This window comes from Schistocerca gregaria, chromosome 1 (genome assembly GCF_023897955.1).
Source record: "Schistocerca gregaria isolate iqSchGreg1 chromosome 1, iqSchGreg1.2, whole genome shotgun sequence".
In the NCBI taxonomy this organism is placed as follows: domain Eukaryota; kingdom Metazoa; phylum Arthropoda; class Insecta; order Orthoptera; family Acrididae; genus Schistocerca; species Schistocerca gregaria.
In genome coordinates, this window is record NC_064920.1 from 205,959,383 (window position 1) to 205,981,264 (window position 21,882).

Here is a 21,882-nt window from a genome sequence, read left to right on the forward strand (position 1 = left end):
ACTGTAAAGTTTTGTCCATGGTCCTGTTGGTATTTAGGCTGTTAATTTTGTATATTCATTGTACAGTCTATCGGGAACTACGACTTTTTTTTTTCATAGTGCAGTTAATGGCACCTCGGAACCTCTTCTATAGTCAACGGATCCCATTCTGCGGTTGTTGGCGATGGTGTCTCCTGTGTACCCTATGGTTTGCCCTTTAGTCCCTTCTTGTTAAGTATATTGTTGAAGTGTGTCTCCCGTTGTTTCCACCGATGTTGTATGTTTCGGCGCGTTTCCTGGGGTGTAGCACATAAAGAAATGAAATGTTGTGTGGGTAGGGCCTCCCGTCGGGTAGACCGGTCGCCTGGTGCAAGTCTTTTTTTCTTGTTTTTGTTCACGGCACTTAGGCGACTTGCGCGTCGATGGGGATGAGATGATGATGAAGACAACACAACATTAGTCCCTGAGCGAAGAAAATCTCCGACCACGCCGGGGGTCGAACGCGGGCCCCTTAGCATGGCAGTCCGTCACGCTGACTACCTTTTTTGTAATCTTTTTTTTTGTTCGATAGTGTTCGTTGCATTTATTCAGGGCGGACGTCCCTTGACAACCTTTGAATTCATGGATGATCCATTCACTCAGAGTTTTTATTGCAGAGAGTGGTTAACCCTTTGACCGAACACGCTGAGCTACCGTGCTGGAGAGCACTCAGTTATCGAGGCAGACGGTATAGCACAAAGCACGGATCTCTTGTGTTTCTTCCAATAGTTTATTTTCTTCTCCTTCTCAGAATGTTCTCTTACTTTTGTTGAGAGTTTTGTTTAAATATATCGTTTTTCGACCAAAGTTATGAGGAGTGTAGGGTTTCTACCCACCGTCTTAGTTGATGCACACTTTCTGGTAGGTCTTTCCTTTCTCAATCCGTAGCACTCCGTGCCGAACCACTGATTCGCTCTTCTGTTATTCCGGGTGTTGCTGGCTTGTCTCAAGAACTCTCCTTGTGCTCGTGCTGCTACCTCTAGGCATCCATTACTTTTCTTGTTCTTTTTTTCGCCATTTCCCTCTTACTTTCAGAGGGTTATGTTTCCAAAGTGTTCTATGGTTTGCTGTCCAGATAGGTGTTATATCGCCCCTGATTGGCCCTCTTATGAATGCAACGTCTGTTCTGATTTTGTTCTTGTAGGAAATGCATGTAGGTACAATGGAACTGTTTATTAGGCCAAAGCGTTCTTTCTCTACCTTTCCCACTATTAATTTTGCTTTGTATTGCTGTATATCCATTTTACCATTTAAATCTCTGGCAATGATTAGTGGTTTATTATGTTTACGTTGGGCAACCAGTAGGTCTGTTGTTAAATTTTATATAAATAGTCATTTTGTTCAGTTAGAATACGCTAATATTATGTTAGGATTGTATGTTGCTGTTTGATAGTTGTGATTATTAATGTTAGCTCTTGTTTTATGAGGAAAGTGTTATTCCTCTTGTGGGCCTTCCTCTTTTTCCTTAGTTGACTTTAAGATGACTACAGCAAACTTCCGGATGTTTCCAGTTCTCGGCTAAAAATATTAGGATTTCTATGTAATATTCCTGTAGAAAGTCTCTATTAGCCACGTTTCTTCGCTCTTTTAGACCTTATATATTCCGTAGCAAGATCTTTAGGTTTCCTACGGTTTCTATGCGATTTTTGAGCGGTACTTTTGTGTCTTATTTCTCGGAGAAAAAGCGGGGAAAGCGAAAGTGTATGACAGTTATCCCTGCTGGCCAGTATTTAGCATTATTTGGCATTTACAGACAGTGAAGGATTTCGTGTTATTATTGTTTTCCAGTTCTTCACAAACCACATTTTCTTTGATTCTCTTCTTAGAAGTTGTTTCATTGAGTCTGGTGTTGCCTCAACTTTCAGTCGTCCTACGTAGAACGAGGCACTATCATCTGTGGTTTATATGTTTAAGTCTTTTAATCTGTCCCACTCAGTAATTTGTGTTGCCTAGTTGGTCTCCTTCTTGTAACACTCCACCCGTTGCTTGTCCGATTTGGTGTGTGACAAACAACTTACAGAGAAATTGGGAGTGGAACTGTACGCAAAAATGCATAACGCTAGATTTAAATGTGGCCGTGTCACCCCTAATTAATCTGTGGTGGTAATGTTGAATATAAATCACACTTATTTTTCCTTCCAAACATGAACGATCACGAAAAGGGTGTTCAGTGTCATCAAACACATACACAAATATAAAAAATAAGCATAAGGGTAAATTCAAGATCAACTACCGAAAGGCTTTACAGAATCACAATAATTTTATTATAACCTTCAGATCAATGCTGAATAAAACACAATGAACAATTTACAAACTATCCTCCTAACTGGCATTGGCAGTGAACTGTGACAAAATCGGTACAAAACGGGATCTCTTATAAACTGACTGACCAACTGACATTGACACAAACGTAAAATACGAAGAACCACTAAGCCCCAAAGTATCGTGAAACCTCTGTGGAAACAGCAATTGCAATTGATCCAACTATTTAACGTTACTCCTGACACAGGCCGAAGCGGGAGCGATCTCACCGTAGTATTCCTTTTGTAGCGGCGGTCTCCGACGGCGACGGCGTGGCCGTGCGGTCGTCCTGTGGCGTCTCGTAAAGTACAATCCTACAGTATTCGAACAACAGACTGCTATCCGTAAACTTCTCTAATTGCGACAATGTTTCCGTCAGCAATGAGCTGGCGCGGATAACGTCCTCTCAGAACCAAAGACCAAGACGGGAGACGACTTGGCTTACGTCCTCTCAGTACGACAGCCCAGAACGGAAGACCTCTACCGAGAGCCGAGCAAGATCGCTCTTCACCTCTGTTTTCCCACCTCAACTTTTACCGACCGAATCACATCACTAGAAGTTCTCAAAATACCCAGTTTGCCAGTGCTGACCAATGTACGGTCTGGGAAAAGAACTCTTTTGCAAAATTCTTCCCTTTCTACAATATTTCACAAGTAGACTCCGCCCACGCCGGCTGGGAAGAACCACAGCTGTTGGCAATAACACGTTCACTGGAAGTTTTCTGCCAAGAGACCACTCGAGATTTCCCGGCAAGATTCCCCATCGTTGTGAATACAGACTCCTGCATTGAAAGTTTTGTTATTCGGAACTCCTGGCCTGCCCCACTTGAGTTACTCGAAGGTGTAAAACTAGTGGGACATAGGCGAGAGCAAGCACAGGAAAGCCCGTCCAGCTATCCATGCTCTGTTTTGGTAAACACTTGTACACCTGCAGCCGCGCTTCCCTCAGTCGTTGGCGACCGCTGTGGCCTCTCTAAACGGATTACAGAAATCCCCCAGTTCACCATTCATACCGTTAGGCTGTGGCCTTCAGAGGCTAGGCGGGAATGTATCCGAGCGCTGTCTCGCATACTGCCTCTCCGCAAAATCTTATGATTACAAAATCGGGGAATTCTCGTTGCATTACCTGGCCAGCGTGCCGATACGTTTACACATAGATTTCCCACACCGTAATTTAGAGTATTATTCCAACAAACAACAACTACTTATCTACAAAGCGAGTGCGCCGCTGTCAGTCGTTAAATGGACCTTACACTTCATTCTGCTGGTTATAGTCGTCCATTGTTCTTCGTTTATATTCTTGTTGCAGGTGTTTGGTCTTCGTTCATGTTGTGAAACACATTTTGTGTTCCCCTTTCCATGTTGGTGGGGCTTTGTTGTGGTTTTGGTATAATTTGCCGTGCACTTTCCAATGGTTAATTTATCAAACTTTTACACTGTTTATGAATGTCTCCACCATAAGGCTTATCTTCTGAGTGATTTTTCTGTTTGTGAATGTCTCCATCATAAGGATTATCTACTGCGTAATTTTTTTCTGTAATTTTTTATTGTAATATTTGTCACGGTTAGAAGGCTTGTTGTAGTAGTTATTGGTTGATCCACTAGGTTTCACTGTGTGGTTGTGTGACGTCAACATGTACAGTCACTTGCTTCACAACACTACTATCTACTCTCATTTGTTAACCTCACTAATTGAAGGAGCAACACTTGCAGTCCAGTTTTATTATATTGAAACAGTCCTTCAAAGTACGCATCTCTTTCTTGAGGTATCCTCCTATTTCGACAATATTAATTAAACGTAGTAGATCATGTTCATCATGTTTGTCTACCACGTCAATCATCTTTCGTTAGCCATGTAAAACCTATTTGTTAACTGTTCTTAGCTCATTTGTCTTCGTCATGCAAGAAACTGAACGTCAAATGAACAGCTGAATCACACAGATGTAACTGATGTAATAGTACCTACTGAGACCAGAGACTACATAGGCACCACTGAAGACACGTTACTCGCAGTGTCTTTGTTTCTGCCACGAGATATAATATGGGACATACTCTAATGCTCCCTATTAAACTCAGGTGAGGTTTTAGAAAAGGTTCCCCCTGCTGGAAGGAAAATGCCTAGATTGTAATTTATCCTCTCAAACCAAAACGCAATTGGAAAAAGGCATCTAATTCAAAACTCTCTTTTCTGTCCATCAAAAGCGAATGAAGTCAAACTCTTAGAAAATATGTTTGAATGACTGTATTGATAAACCCCTTACGTTATTTGATTTACAAACAGCTGAGCAGAACTGAACGTACTCAGACATTTCTCTCTGTACTGATTCTGATCAACACTAAACTGACACAAAATATTTTTAGCGCAGCGCAATCTGACTTTCAATAATCTCTACAAAAGAATGGCCCTGACTAAGAATAACCTATACCTTTCATGAATCGCTTACCTCACAAAAATCTTTGTTACTAGAATTACTGCAGTACAATGAGCGCCAATACTGCCAGCTAAATATAAGATTCTAACTACTGAAGCCACTAACTACTGATAGGCACACTTAGCAAATGAAAGATTTTGATAGAGAACAAACAATGTATTTACCTTAATAGTGTTTATAAGTCATATCAGTTCATGATATACAGTATTACAAATTTAAACTTTCTGATGGACACACGTCCAGATCGTCCGCTCTCAAAATTCTGCCATCTCTCTCCGCACATCCTCCACTGCCGGCGGCTCACCTCCAACTCCGCAACCCTACGCGCTGTTCTCATCCAACTGCCCAACACTACAATAGCGAATGTTCCAACAATGCCAACCAGCCACAGACTGCACACGGCACAGCCAGTGATTTTCATATAGAGCGCTACGTGGCGTTACCAGCATAAAAACCTAAACAGCCTACTTACAAAACCAAATAAGCCAGACCTAAGGCTAAAAAGAACGTAAACTCTCTGATCATCCCACTCTCTTCCTTCAGGAGTGAGGATGAAAGATGCAACACGAACAACAAAATCAGTGTCAGGTGCCACTTCCATCCGCTGGTGGGCGTGAATCCTGCATCTCTCACTGCTTCTTCGACAATCAGCTGCTTTCCTGATAAAGACAATCGTACATACTGTCAAAAGGCCAAAATCTGAGAGAGAATTGACACGACACGTGCACTGTGCACTCTTAATAAAATAGATCCTTTGTAAAACTTTGAACACAGCTGCTAAAGGTTCAGTGACCGTGTCAGAAATCTATTATAACAAATAAGCCCTCAATCACGAATATTAGGTCAAAATTGACCAGGTTTCGACGCTACTATGAGCGTGGTCTTCAGAAATAAACTAACTGTTTTAAAACATATTAGGTATATAATACATTAATAAAATTAAAGTTTGTACTGACTGGAAAGAGATGCAGTACTTACAAGTCACATTTAAAAAAATCTAAGCCAGAAAGGCGACGTCATGAATAGTTGTAAATAAGATGGCGAGTCGCTATGGGCTCTCGTACTTGAGTGAACAAGGGTTGCAACAAGACTGAGGTGCCCACGTTAGAAAGTGTGGGCAAGTAAACATGGTGTTGCTACGAGCGCCATCTAGTAGCCGCAGAAACAACTAGGCTACTGTACATTCAAAATTAGACACATGAAACTGTGATGCAGCTGATTCAGGCATAACGTAAGCACTAATAATAATAGGATGAAGTTACATATTTATCTGCTTTAAAACAGAGATACATTTTGTAACGTGAAAAAAGTCAGCTATGACATACAAGAAAACAGCAAAGATGTAACAGGTAAACAACATTTCGGCAAACTGCATGAAGAAATCTGAATCAAAGATCAAGCAATGGGTTTTTGCAGTCGGAAAAGTTTTTATTTCGCAGGTGCACTTGTTCGTTGAGAATGAGGCCATCATGACGAGAGAGATGTTTAAAAATCTCCAATTCCTCTAAAACATCTAACCTACGCCCCTTCTTTTCGGTATACAGAATATTGCTATCGTCTACGGCTTTAGGCACGTGTCCAGTAATTAACAGATGATCGGCAAAGGATGAATTTAGGGAACTGGTGCCGTTCTTTCTCAAAAGATGTTCTTTATATCTGAAGGTGAAAGCACGTCCAGTTTGCCCTATATAATAGAAGGAGCAGGTATCACAGATGATCTTATAAACGCCAGAACTTTCTGTAGGGGAGCGGATGGTTTTCTCTTCAGATTATTATTAGTAGAGAAGGCAACATTGCAGTTGTATTTGTTGCGAAGCATGCGCTGAATCTGATAGGAAATGGGTCCTATAAAGGAATAGAAAAACGTTTTTTTGGATTAATTTCAGTGCATGAGGTGTTGGGCGTGGTAGTTCTTGCAGTTTTCTTTTTTAGGATATCGTCCACTATGTTAGGCGTATATTCATTATTGACTGCTATGCTTTTAAATAAATTAATTTCCTCATTAAACTTTTCTGTTGGAAGTGGTATGGAGGTGGCTCGGTGGACGGCAGAGTGAAAAAAGGCCATTTTCTGAGACTGGGATGAAAAGGGGAAGTAGGCACGATTTGGTCAGTATACGTTTCTTTTCGAAAAATATTGAAAGTGACGTTATTGTCTTCTATTGTAAGCGACAAGTCTAAATAGTGTAATTGGCGGTTTTCGTTTTCGAGTTCAATAATGAAAGAAATTTTTTCATGGAGGTCGTTATAAAGTTTAAATATATGATCAGTTATATCGGCGGGTCCGTTATACACTCCTGGAAATTGAAATAAGAACACCGTGAATTCATTGTCCCAGGAAGGGGAAACTTTATTGACACATTCCTGGGGTCAGATACATCACATGATCACACTGACAGAACCACAGGCACATAGACACAGGCACAGAGCATGCACAATGTCGGCACTAGTACAGTGTATATCCACCTTTCGCAGCAATGCAGGCTGCTATTCTCCCATGGAGACGATCGTAGAGATGCTGGATGTAGTCCTGTGGAACGGCTTGCCATGCCATTTCCACCTGGCGTCTCTGTTGGACCAGCGTTCGTGCTGGACGTGCAGACCGCGTGAGACGACGCTTCATCCAGTCCCAAACATGCTCAATGGGGGACAGATCCGGAGATCATGCAGGCCAGGGTAGTTGACTTACACCTTCTAGAGCACGTTGGGTGGCACGGGATACATGCGGACGTGCATTGTCCTGTTGGAACAGCAAGTTCCCTTGCCGGTCTAGGAATGGTAGAACGATGGGTTCGATGACGGTTTGGATGTACCGTGCACTATTCAGTGTCCCCTCGACGATCACCAGAGGTGTACGGCCAGTGTAGGAGATCGCTCCCCACACCATGATGCCGGGTGTTGGCCCTGTGTGCCTCGGTCGTATGCAGTCCTGATTGTGGCGCTCACCTGCACGGCGCCAAACACGCATACGACCATCATTGGCACCAAGGCAGAAGCGACTCTCATCGCTGAAGACGACACGTCTCCATTCGTCCCTCCATTCACGCCTGTCGCGACACCACTGGAGGCAGGCTGCACGATGTTGGGGCGTGAGCGGAAGACGGCCTAACGGTGTGCGGGACCGTAGCCCAGCTTCATGGAGACGGTTGCGAATGGTCCTCGCCGATACCCCAGGAGCAACAGTGTCCCTAATTTGCTGGGAAGTGGCGGTGCGGTCCCCTACGGCACTGCGTAGGATCCTACGGTCTTGGCGTGCATCCGTGCGTCGCTGCGGTCCGGTCCCAGGTCGACGGGCACGTGCACCTTCCGCCGACCACTGGCGACAACATCGATGTACTGTGGAGACCTCACGCCTCACGTGTTGAGCAATTCGGCGGTACGTCCACCCGGCCTCCCGCATGCCCACTATACGCCCTCGCTCACAGTCCGTCAACTGCACATACGGTTCACGTCCACGCTGTCGCGGCATGCTACCAGTGTTAAAGACTGCGATGGAGCTCCGTATGCCACGGCAAACTGGCTGACACTGACGGCGGCGGTGCACAAATGCTGCGCAACTAGCGCCATTCGACGGCCAACACCGCGGTTCCTGGTGTGTCCGCTGTGCCGTGCGTGTGATCATTGCTTGTACAGCCCTCTCGCAGTGTCCGGAGCAAGTATGGTGGGTCTGACACACCGGTGTCAATGTGTTCTTTTTTCCATTTCCAGGAGTGTAGATGACTAGAATATCATCGACGTATCTTGTGTAAGAAAGGATACCTGGTGAAGCATTTCGGCAAACTGTATGAGGAAATCTGAATCAAAGATTAAGCAATTGCTTTATACAGTCGAAAGAGTTTTTATTTCGCAGCTGCAGCTGTTCGTTGAGAATGAGGCCATCATGACGAGAGAGATGCTTAGTTTGTTTTTAAATGTGACTGCTAAGTAATGCATCTCTTTCCAGTCAGTACAAACTTTAATTTTATTAATGTATTATATACCTAATATGTTTCAGAACAGTTAGTTTAATTCTGAAGACGACGCTCATAGTAGCGTCGAAATCTGGTAAATTTTGGCTTAATACTCGTGACCGAGGGCCTATTTGTTATAATGTAATCCTTTGTAAGGCCTTTGGCAGAAGCCTGCGCTGTGAGCACTGACTTGGAGTGTATACGGACGGTGCGGCGGCAAGTGTGCGGGTGAATGGGGAAGCCCTCGGCGTCGTGCACCACCTGCAGGTGCGACAGCTCCCTCTCGCGGTAGCGAAGCAGCTGCGGCGGCGTGTCGCTCAGCCCGTCCTGCCCCCAGGCCGCCACCGCCGACCAGCACAAGCCCAGGATCGCCTTGAGCAGCCCTGCCACAGCACCGCACAAGCACAGCTATAAATAAGAACGACAATAAGGGGAAGCCCACGATAGTGACATACACTACTGACCATTAAAATTGATACACCAAGAAGAAATGCAGATTATAAACTGGTATTCATTGGACAAATATATTATACTAGAACTGACATGTGATTACATGTTCAAGCAAATTGGGTGCATAGATCCTGAGAAATCAGTACCCAGAATAACCACCTCTGGCCGTAATAACGGTCTTCATACGCCTGGGCATTGTGTCAAACGGAGCTTGGATGGCGTGTACAGGTACAGCTGCCCATGCAGCTTCAACACGAACCACAGTTCATCGAGAGTAGTGACTGGCGTATTGTGACGAGCCACTTGCTCGGCCACCATTGACCAGACGTTTTCAGTTGGTGAGAGATCTGGAGAAAGTGCTGGCCAGGGGAGCAGTCGAACATTTTCTGTATCCAGAAAGGCCCGTACAGGACCTGCAACTTGCGGTCGTGCATTATCCTGCTGAAATGTAGGACTTTGCAGGGCTCGAATGAAGGGTAGATTTTGAAAAGGCTCTGAGCACTATCGGACTTAACTTCTGAGGTCATCATTCCCCTAGAACTTAGAACTACTGAAACCTAACCTCTATATACTTCCCCGAGGTCGGCTTCTACCAGTTTTTCCATTCATCTGTAAAGAATTCGCGTTCGCATTTTGCAGCCGTGACTTATTAAACTGATACTTCGGTAATTTTCACATCTGTCAACACCTGCTTTCTTTGGCATTGGAATTATTATATTCTTCTTGAAGTCTGAGGGCATGTCGCCTGTCTCATACATCTTGCTCACCAGATGGTAGAGTTTTGTCAGGACTGGCTCTCCCGAGGCCGTCAGTAGTTCCAATGGAATGTTGTCTACCCGCGGGGCCTTGTTTCGAATTAGGTCTTTCGGTGTTCTGTCAGACTCTTCACGCAGTATATTATCTCCCATTTCATCTTCATCTACATCCTCTTCCATTTCCATAATATTGCTCTTAAGCACATTGCTCTTGTATAGACCCTCTATATACTCCTTCCATCTTTCTGCTTTCCCTTCTTTGCTTAGAACTGGGTTTCCATCTCAGTTCTTGATATTCATACACGTGGTTCTCTTCTCTCCAAAGGTCTCTTTAATTTTCCTGTAGGCAATATCTATCTTACCCCTCATGAGATAAGCCTCTACATCCTTACATTTGTCCTCTAGCCATCCCTGCTTAGCCATTTTGCACTTCCTGTCGATCTCATTTTTGAGACGTTTGTATTCCTTTTTGCCTGCTTCATTTACTGCATTTTTATATTTTCTCCTTTCATCAATTAAATTCAATATTTATTCTGTTACCCATGGATATCTACTAGTCCTCGTCTTTTTACCTACTTGATCCTCGGCTGCCTTCACTACCTCATCCCTCAAAGCTACCCATTCTTCTTCTACTGTATTTCTTTCCCCCATTCCTGTCAGTTGTTCCCTTATGCTCTCCCTGAAACCCTGTACAACTTCTGGTTCTTTCAGTTTATCTACATCCCACCTCCTTAAATTCCCACCTTTTTACAGTTTATTCAGTTTTAATCTACAGTTCATAACTAATAGATTGTGGTCAGAGTCCACATCTGCCCCTGGAAATGTCTTACAATTTAAAAACTGGTTCCTAAATCTCTGTCTTACCATTATATAATCTATCTGAAACCTGTCAGTATCTCCATGCTTCTTCCATGTATACAGCCTTCTTCTATGATTCTTGAACCAAGTGTTAGCTATGATTAGGTTGTGCTCTGTGCAAATTCTACCAGTCGGCTTCCTCTTTCATTTCTTTTCTCCAGTCCATATTCACCTACTACGTTTCCTTCTCTCCCTTTTCCTACTGACGAATTCCAGTCACCCATGACTATTACATTTTCGTCACCCTTCACTATCTAAATAATTTCTTTTATTTCATCATACATTTCATCAATTTCTTCGGCATCTGCAGAGCTAGTTGGCATATAAACTTGTACTACTGTAGTAGGCGTGGGCTTCGTATCTATCTTTGCCACAATAATGCGTTCACTATGCTGTTTGTAGTAGTTTACTCGCATTCCTATTTTCCTATCATTATTAAACCTACTCCTGCATTACCCCTATTTGATTTTGTGTTTATAACCCTGTAGTCACCTGACCAAAAGTCTTGTTCCTGCTGCCACCTAACTTCACTAATTGCCACTATATCTAACTTAAACCTATCCATTTCCCTTTTTAAATTTTCTAACCTACCGGTCCGATTAAGGGATCTGACATTCGACGGTCCGACCCGTAGAACGCCAGTTTTCTTTCTACTGATAATAACGTCCTCTTGAGTAGTCCCTGCCCGGAGATCCGAATGGGGGACTATTTTACCTCCGGAATATTTTACCCAAGAGGACGCCATCATCATTTAATCATACAGTAAAGCTGCATGCCTTCGGGAAAAATTACGGCTGTAGTTTCCCCTTGCTTTCAGCCGTGTAGTGGAGGGGATACGTCCATTATACCAGTCATGCTCTCGTTTGAGGGATACTCATCATTAATATACAAATAAAGTTTGATAGTAAATACAACAGTGTGCTGAATTTCAGCGTATGTGTTTGGAATTCTACGGGTTAGTCGAGATTACACATCACACTTACATTTTCACGTTGTTAGTGTACGAGGCTTATAGTATTGCCACATATATTTGCGGGGCTTATTTTGTTACGAATCTTCATTCCACCTGGGAGGCCGCCTAGCAGTCTATACAGGCTGAAAAGTATTTAAATCGACAAACGCTGGGAGGTTGTAGGGGACATCAAAACAAATAATTTTCCCTAATGTCATCTTCGCCTATGAGGAGTATTTAAACAGGTAGAGGAAGATTTCTCTGGCGGCAAATTAATTAAACCGACAAACACTTTTCCATTTTTTTTATGACCAAGAGCCAACACATCAACACAACCCAATTTCAATTACAGTAGATTTTCAAAAATGCCTCCATTGACATGTAAACAAAGGTTACACCCTCGGATCATATTCTGTCTGATACAGGCGAAAACCCCAGGAGTATCCTGAATTGTTCCTGCTGTTGCTACTATCCGGGCTACCAGATCCTGTTCTGATGCAAAAGGCATTGCGTAAACAAGGTTGCGCATCTCTCCCCACACAAAAAAGTCCAGAGGAGACATATCTGAGGATCGAGCAGGCCCTGGTGCAGGACAACCTCTCCCAATTCACGTTTCTGGGAACCGTTGGTCCAGGAATCGACGCACACGACGGCTGAAATGTGTCGGCGCCCTGTCATGTTGGAACCACATGCGTTGTGTTGTAGGGAGCGGGACATCTTCCAGCAATTCTGTTAATCCTCTGGCGAGAAAATTGTAAGAGTGCCTGCCATTTAATGGCCTAGGTAGCAGATACGGCCCAATTAAACAGTCCCCAACAACACCGACCCATACATTAACGAAGAACCGCACTTGATGAGCGGTAGTAACCGTGGCATGTAGGTTATCCCCACTCCAAACATGTGAATTGGGAATGTTGAAGGCTCCATCACGCCCGAACGCTGCTTTAGCGGTAAACAACACAAAGGATGGAAATCTAGGATGCGTTTCACACTGTTCCAGGTACCACTGCGAAAACTGTACTCTGGGTGGCTAATCAACTGGTTCCAGGCTGTGGGCACGATGTAAGTGAAATGGACGTAACAATTACTCTCGAAGGACTGTTCTTACATTCGTCTGATTCGTCTCCATGTTACGTGCAATTTTACCAATGCTGTTTGAAGGCTCCCGCTCCACATGTTGTAAGGCAGCTTCCTCAAATTGCAGCGGTCTTACCGTGCGACGGCGTCCCTGTCCAGGTTATCTGCTAAATGAGCCGGTCTCACGCAGACGTAGGTACACAGCAGCGAAGGTCGTACGATGCAGGATACGGCGATTAGGATATTATTGTTGATAAACCCGCTAAGCAGCTCGTCCGCTGTGGTGCGCTACATAGTACGCACCAATCATATCAGTGTACTCACTCCAGGTGTATCGCTCCATTAGTAAACAGAGACAATGCACTACTACACTGGTGGACAGCAGTTGCCTTGAACTGAAGGGCGTAATACGCCCTCTAACAACTGAAGATCGTAATACGGACTCTAACAACCGAAGAGCGTAATACGGCCTCCACCGGTTTAAATAACCCTCATAGGAAAAAATGACATTAGGGAAAAGTATTTATTTTGATTTCCCCTACAACTTCCCAGAGTTTGTCGGTTTAAATACTTTTCACCCTGTATACATACTCCGCAAGCGACCGTACGGTGGGTGACAGAGGGTACCGTGTACCACTACTATACCCCCGCCGGCGAAACATTGCACTTGACAGTTCGCTTTTTTGTCTAGTTAGGTTGGCTATACTGTAATAGTGATGTTGCAACAGCAGCCTCTATACACGCAGCAGACGATACAGTTTTCCGTCCCGTCTCGTAAATGCAAGCGTTTGAGCTATTACAATGTATATAAAAACTCGTTTTTAGTTGTACTACAATGACAGGAAGTAAACAACCGTATAATAATGCATGTAAAAGAATAACAATGCGCACCCTTTCGATAACGGAGCAAAGAAATACAAAAAACAAGCATCTGACGACTGATACTTTAAAATCAATAGTGTACGTAGCTTACAAAATAAATAATAACCGAAATTGCAATAAATAACCAATATTAGTAATTTTTCACTCACCAATTTACAGCGATAATGGCGCAATTCCATCCAGCTCGCCATCATCACTGTTGTCCGATTCATCGCCAAAACCGTCTTCATCGTCGTCATCGGCAAGACAAATCATTAATTGTTCATGGCCACTGATAATGCCTTCTATTGTCTGTGCTGCTCGTATAAGCTTCTCGACGTGCTCTACTTTTTTTCTCCATGAGGCTGCATCCACAGTCACAAGAGCTTCACGCAACAGCTTTTCCACCTCTGTTATTGTAAAGGACTTGTTGTTGTTCCTTACATACATTTTTACGTCATTCCATACTAACTCAATAGGGTTGAAATGGCAGTGATATGGTGGCAGCCTTATTACAGTATGACCCTGCTCCTTGGCAATTTCGTCTACTACGTATGTAGGTGTCGTAGGCTTATTTACTTTAACAAGAGAATATAACAGAACCTTTGTCATACCCATATCCGCTGCAATATTTCGAGCCTGCAACCACTGCACCATAACTTCTTTCCGATCATTTGCAGTTGGGGCTTTGTTCTGTATCACCGAATGATATGGAGCATTGTTCATTACAATTGTTGTAGGGACAGGAAATTGTTTTAAAAGGTTCCTGAACCACTCAACAAATCGTGTGTGATCCATATCTTCATGGTAATCACCAGTGTTTTTTGATCTAAAAACTAAAAGTGCGTCAGGGACAAAACCAGTGGAGGAGCCTGCATGGACCACAATTAATCTAGCCCCTCTTCCCGTCGGCTGATGGCCGCTACTGCTGGGTGTGTTATCCGTCCAACATTTACTGACAGCTTCCCCGGCATTAACCCACGTTTCGTCTAGCCAAATTATGGAATGAATGTCTCTGCCCACAATTTTGTGCAAGAAAATGCTACGAGCGGTAACAATACGTGCCCTCTCTAACAGTACTTTGCGTCGGTCTAGCGTTTTGTAATGGAAATCCATATTTTTAGCACAATTTTAGTGATGTTTTACCACACCTGAAGAGTTCACTTTCTTTTAAAGAGATTAATAACTTAGCTACAGTCGGATACTCTTTTCTGCTGTAGTAAGCATAAACATGCCTACGAACTGCATCAGTCTGGAAAGAATCTAAATCTGTGATAGGACTAGGCCGCTTTTTCTTCTTTCCCGGGGTTGATAAAAATGTATTATTTGGTCCAGACAGCTGGTATCATTACGGCTCACTTCCAAGTATTGTAGTAATACTCCCTTACTTACTACCGTTCTTGCACTAATACTAAGAGTTTTCGACGTACGTTCCACCACTTTGTCGGCAGGAATTGATGGCTGTCCATGAATGCATACGTAGTTTTTCTCCTGCTCGTAAAACTCACGAGTTCTGCGTAGCGACTCCAGTGCCTGGCTGTTTAGCGGCACCCCTCGACGCAAAGGATTGTCACTAGGTGAACGAAGTCTTTTCGGTGGCATTTTCCAAGTACGTAAACTCACAACGTAACAAAAGTGACAACGATATAGCACACAGTACAACGAAAACACGCGGTAAACAACATACAACTCACGTTGTATACACATTCACTAAACAAAGCCGGCAACGCGGGAACTTTGACGTCACAGCACATGAGTAACAGCAGTGCTCACTGCGCTGTGATTGGCTGGTGCCCCACGCTGAACGTCTAGCTCCTATCGTTCTTCACTTGTTACTCTGTTACGCTGCCAACTTGATACGCAAACGTCAAGTGCAGTGTTTCAGCGGCCCGGGTATAGTGACGTGTCTTACCGAGCAGCAGTAGCAGCAGCAGCAGCCAGAGCAAGCAGAGCGGCAGGCGGCGCAGCACGGTGGCCAGCAGCGACGGTGGCGCCGGCTCGGTGACGGCCGGCCCGCACAACTCGCCCTCCAGATCCTCCGGAGAGTCGCGCGTCAACACGCACACACACCGGCACTGCCACGCACACGCACAACGGTCCCGCCGCTGCACGCGCACCGCGCGCTCCGCCACCACCTCGTCGTGGCGCGTCACCACCTCAACTGCTGCCCACACAAACCGACACTCACAGCGAAATGAAAGGGAAAGCGGCGTCTAAACATGTAAAAATACCGACATTTCTTTGCGAGCGAAAAGTAACACGATTACTACATTGCAGTGCATGCGTGTCTGAAGGAACATCGCATCGTTCTTCTTGACAACACAGGCACTGCAATATCGTATTCAGCCGCCAATACCGGGCAGCGACTTTCGCTTAAAATCTGTGCACTAATATACGTTGTAACGCAAGAACGACGACGTAATATGGAAGTTTGGGTCTGGCTGTAGGTCCTGCTCGGACAGCCAAAGTGATTATGGCGACCGTTCGCATAAAGCGGGAAATCCTGTTTCGAGTCCCAGCCGAGCACAAATTTCCATTTTCATCATTCTCTTATACAGGTGATGGTTCTCCATATTCGCAACTGCCAATACATTTCATGTATATCTTACTGTAAAAGTAAGATAGGTAATAAAGCCTAGAATTAACCGGTGAACCTAAAATTTACCATCGCGTTGTGGTAAAAGTCCGAAATTTCTCATTATATGCAAAGACTTCGAAATTTTACCAAGGGACAGTGCCGGCCGCGGTGGCCGAGATGTTCTAGGCGCTTCAGTCCGGAACCGCGCGACCGCTTCGGTCGCAGGTTTGAATCCTGCCTAGAGCATGGATGTGTGTGATGTCCTTAGGTTAGTTAGGTTCAAGTAGTTCTAAGTCTAGGGGACTGATGACATCTGATGTTAAGTCTCACAGTGCTCAGAGCCATTTGAACCATTTTTGAACCATGAGACATTGGTAAATCCTTAGGATTTACCAATGCAAACTGGTAAAACCTAGGTCGAAGACTCCGGCCTCTGTCATGCAGTTTCAGACAAGTTTCATTGTTGCCAATTTTGTGTTCAGATAAGTTTCTATGTTGGCAATTATGAGTTCTCAGTCCGCTCACCACTCTGTAGTTTCAGTCAGTGTCGAGCATCGTACCTATGGACATCTTTGCGACTCGTTTTAGTGGTGTTTCTTCTGCAGCTTTGCATCAGAATGAGTGATGTTATGCGTAACAGATTTTACGAACTTTTAAGTGAATCAGTGAATAACAAAGACAAAAATTTGTACGTAACTGCTGAGCAATATAATATTCTGTTAAGGGGAGTTAGAACAGATTTTTTTTCACATTCTCGGGTTTTTATCTCAGTATAAAATTGGCAATTTTCTGAATAAAACGATATATATCGCTTATAATCTCACATGGGAAGTATTTTATTTTATTTTTTAAATATAATCTACACCAGTTGAAAATGTTAAAATTTTTACGTGCATTACTTCCAGATGTAATAAAATTGGTAACTTTTTAAGTAGAAGGCTGTTGATTGCTGGTTATAAAGGTCATGTCCAGAAGAGTATGGACACCAGGTTGAGCAAGTTCAAACAGAGTTTGAGAGACAAGAAACTTTCTGATGGTAAAACCAAAGAGGCAGCCTGACAGACAAAATGAATGAAGAACTACAGCACTATTATGAGATGGCCATTAGAAATAATGCTGAGGTTTTGTTGAAAATGAAGCAGGCAGTATTTTCTACCTTCTTCCACAGACTGTGAACTGATGAAAAACCAGTACACCCACTTTTCGCTCCTGGACCTGATTCATGGGGCAGTTACCACAATGCCCAGTACTCAAACTCTTCTTACAGACATATACATTCAGTCCCAGCATCAGTCATGGATATCATAAAACCCATTTACAGAAACCTGGCAAATCCTGGATTACTGAAGAAGTGTCTGCATGGTCAGACTCAAAATCCAATGAGTCGGTCAGTAATCTTATATGGACTCACCAAAAAATATTTTTGTTGGAATGAAGACATTAAAGTGGGGGAACAGTGATGCTCTTATTGCTTTTAAGGATGGCAACATTAGTAGGGTGAAAATGATACAGCATATGGGAATTAATCCTGGAGCAAGTTGCATCAGAAAACTTGGACGGATGGACAAGTTTCACTTTGATAAAGCAGAGTATGCAGCACAGTTGGACACTATGGAGTCCAGAAAGAAGAAAAAAACTTGGAAAAAGATCAAGAGGATGATATACAGTATGATGCAGGGTGCTTCTGAGTGCCAAAAAAAAAAAACCACATATTAAGTGAGTTACAGTCTTTTGAAACTTTAGAAGCTGTTCCTGAAAATTTACATTTTCTGTTGCATTTTTCCCTAAATCTCAGAAGCCACTTCGAGTAGAGTATTCAAATTTTCAGGGAGTAATAACATACATATCGTGAGTCTACTGAACTAAAAGAAGAACATAATGTTATGTATAATTAAAATTATTTAGGATAACGTACAAAAAAGAACACAAAATTTTAACCGCGTAATTAAAAAAATGTATTTCCGAAATCAGTGGTTAAAACGCAATTATTGTAGTTCAATAGACTCAGAACATACAGTTTAAAGTCCTGTAAAAGTTTCATGTCAATGGCTACAGTGGTTCCTGAAATACAGGGAAACCAAGTCACTAAATTTTATCATTGTCGGGAGAGGGCGTTCTAATCCCAATAAAAAATCTGTTCACTACAGACGTTTGAAGCGGTTTGATGTTCGCAACATAGGAGGTGAAGAGAAACTCATACCAACGGTGTCTGCCGAAAAAGAAGAAATTCGTTATCACGTTCTTTTTGATGAACTGTTTAACGTACTACATTGCTATAGGCCATCGCGGCCGAACACGGATGACTGTGGAACTGAATCGTAAGTACAAGAATCAATCGTTACTTATTTGAGATTATCTGAACCATGTCAGAAAAAAACAAAAAACACTGAAAAGGGGTGTTGCAGTGAAACCTGTCATACACAGTGAAATGAATTCACGAAGCCAAATTGACTTAATCGGCATGCAGATAAAGCCAGACAATAATTCTACGTTCATACTTGTATACCAAGATCATTTGACAAAATTTGTTAGTCTCCGCGCACTAACTTCGAAAAGGGCTGATGAAGTAGCACATGATCTTTTGGACATGTTTACTATCTTTGGTGCCCCAAGTATCCTTCATTCTGATAATGGAAGAGAGTTTTGTAACCAAGTCATTCAAAATTTCTGTGAGTTGTCGAGTGATATAAAGATAGTGCAGAGAAAGCAGAGGCACAGTCAGTCTCAGGGATCAGTCGAAAGAGCAAATCAAGACATCGAAAATATGTTATTAACTTGGATGGAAACAAATGAAACTTCAAAATGGTGTGACGGACTGAGGTTTGTACAAGCAGTGTAAAATAGGGCTTACCATGAAGGGATCAGATGTTCAACATATGAAAGCATGTTTGGGTTTCCAATAAATATGGACAGTGCTACCTCAGTTGTACCACGTGATTTAATAAAAATATCAACACTGAAGAAGACTTGGAAACAATGTTGAACACAGGAAATTGAAAACGACGGCCATGAAATTGACGCCAATGAATCTGGTACTGAAACAGAAGGAACGGAGGTAGAAAGTGCGGCTGCAGCAGGTGAGGAAGCACCAGAGACACGGGATTTCATGACAGTTAACAACGAGACACAGGCACCAGCTGATGGTTGTGACGAGACACTCACAGCTTCCAACAACGTTAATAGAGTGAAACGGATCAGAGAAGCTGCCAAAGAAGTTCTTCAATTGCAAACAAAGAAAATGAAAGCAGCCTCATGTAATAAAATTCCAAAACTTTCAGTTGGACAGAATGTGAGAATTAAAGTACCAGTGGGAGACAGGGCAAAAATTGATGCAAAATCTATAATAGCAGTAGTGATACATATTCAGGTTGACGAATTTTATCAACTTGGTACCAAAACTAGTACACTGAAGTCATCGTACATTAAGAACCAATTTATACTGTGTACGGAAAATTTCTTTTTCTTTTTTTGTGCCATAAGAGACATATTGTTTTGGTTTAGCAATTTGTCGTCTATGCAGACATTCTTTGTATACTACTACATGAAACACATTTCGACGATGGGCACCTATAGGCTGATCTTCGAATGATGGCGATTCGAGAAACGTACAGGTAACTGCACTTTTACCGGTTCCAAGCGACAGTTGCAAAACACGCATACACATACTTTGCGGTTAGTGAAATCGTGTATCCTACAAATTATGTCTCTAACTTGTGTAGAATTTGCCGCTTACCACCACCATTAGACAGCGCCTGCATAAGTGGGGGGAGGGGGGGGGAGTTGGGGGGGGGGGGGGAGTCGGTCGCTCACTGCGCACGGGCCCAGCAGGGAGGCTGCGCATGCCAACTCATGTCTAAAAAGACAATTAACCACAACAGTTCAATATTTGTAATACTTAAACAGTTACCTTAAAAACATTCAATTTAATAATACTTTTTGATTTTTGAAGATGCCTAAAAATATTACTGAAAAACGCTGTGAATTGTAGCGCGATGACACTTGTTGCACTTAATTTGACATTAACCACAAATAAAATCTGTAAAAATAATCAGGCGCTACCGGTCATGAAAGCAATGAGTATTGAGAAAGAATAAATGAAACAATCCTCCATCTTGTAACCGAGGGCACCCATACGATAGATTGTAGAGGGTGGTGGTGGAGGTGGTGGCAAAGTGTGGGGCGAGAGGGGGTGGTAGAATCTCTCTCCTGTCTATCTATATATGAAGATGGATTAAAGTCCAACGAACTATGAAAACGGTGCTATCGCTGTCTGATGGGACTCCTTGGAAGCACAGGTCTACAAATCGCGACGCAATGATTTGCGCCGAAGTGCCAAGAAATATTTTTTGAAGTGAAGTAGTTCTGAAGTTAGTAGCAAATGATTGACGCGAAATGATAGTTGATTTCATTACACTTCTTTCTAAACACTGACTAGAACGGTTCAGTACTCAGTGAGTCGTGAATATTTTTGTAACTGGTCAGACTTTCGATTAAAATAAATAGGGTATTTTATTACTTTTCAAAAAACGATAATATGTACTACTCAGACAAGAAAACCTGGCCCCTTGTGGCGAAGCACTCAGGAAAGAGGCAAGTCAGGTCTTGCGCGACAGCGCAGGAGAGGCCAGTGCTGGCAACTCACTCTCAAAAAGAGACCAAATATTGCTCGTGATAATAATTACAACGATTTGAATTATTTAACTTAATGAAAAGCGTAATGTAGTAAGTACTTTTTTCATTGAGCTAAGTAATTCAAATATGTGATAACGTGCTTCCTGTCTAGTTTGGTGTCAATACACTGGACTTTAATGTGTAATTTGTACCATTGAGGCTGCTATGAGTCACAGTGGGCTGCCGAATGAATATATTGAATAAACACTCCTATTTTTCTCCCAGGAATACTGCGGGATCCTCCAGATTTATTTCGGCCAAACTGCCGAATTCTCTGTATGTTGCAGTACGCTTCACAGATTGTTCCAAAGCAGGTATAATCTATTTAATTTTTTTCTTCTTTGCAACGCTTACACAATCAGAATTATTTTTTGCGCCTCAGTGTGTATCATGGGCTTACAATATAGAGTTTGAGTAGTTGCCAGAATTACGCTCGTGTTCACAAACACACCGTAAGTCACAACGAAAGAATACGTAATGAAATAATACAGCGCCACACGTCATAAGACTGCATTTGGTGGTAGCGCTATGATTTACACTCAGTAATTATCAGTAAGTGTCGGAGGCAGGTGTCATGTTTTCATGGCTGAGTAATAATAAGTGAAACGTGTGTCGTGACTGTGACAGTGTTTTAATACTTACATAAGTACGAACATTTTTACACTTTAGTTCATTTTTTTCTAATTACACGTCTACTGATAGGTTGTTTTCTTTATTTGCTATAGAGCAGTGCCTACGCAATAATTTGTCACATTATTAAGTCACGCCAGAAGAGAGGGAAATGATTTTAAAAAAGCCTTCTAGTTTAGAAAATCGCTAAAGGAAAGCTGAAATTTTTTTTGAAAAGACTAAAAAAACTTATGAATATTCATAAATACCTTAAAGGAATTCTAAATATTGAATCAGAAGTTCATGTATCAGTCAACATTTCTTCAGATTCTGAACAATCAGGCATTAAAAATATACAATCATCTGTTCAA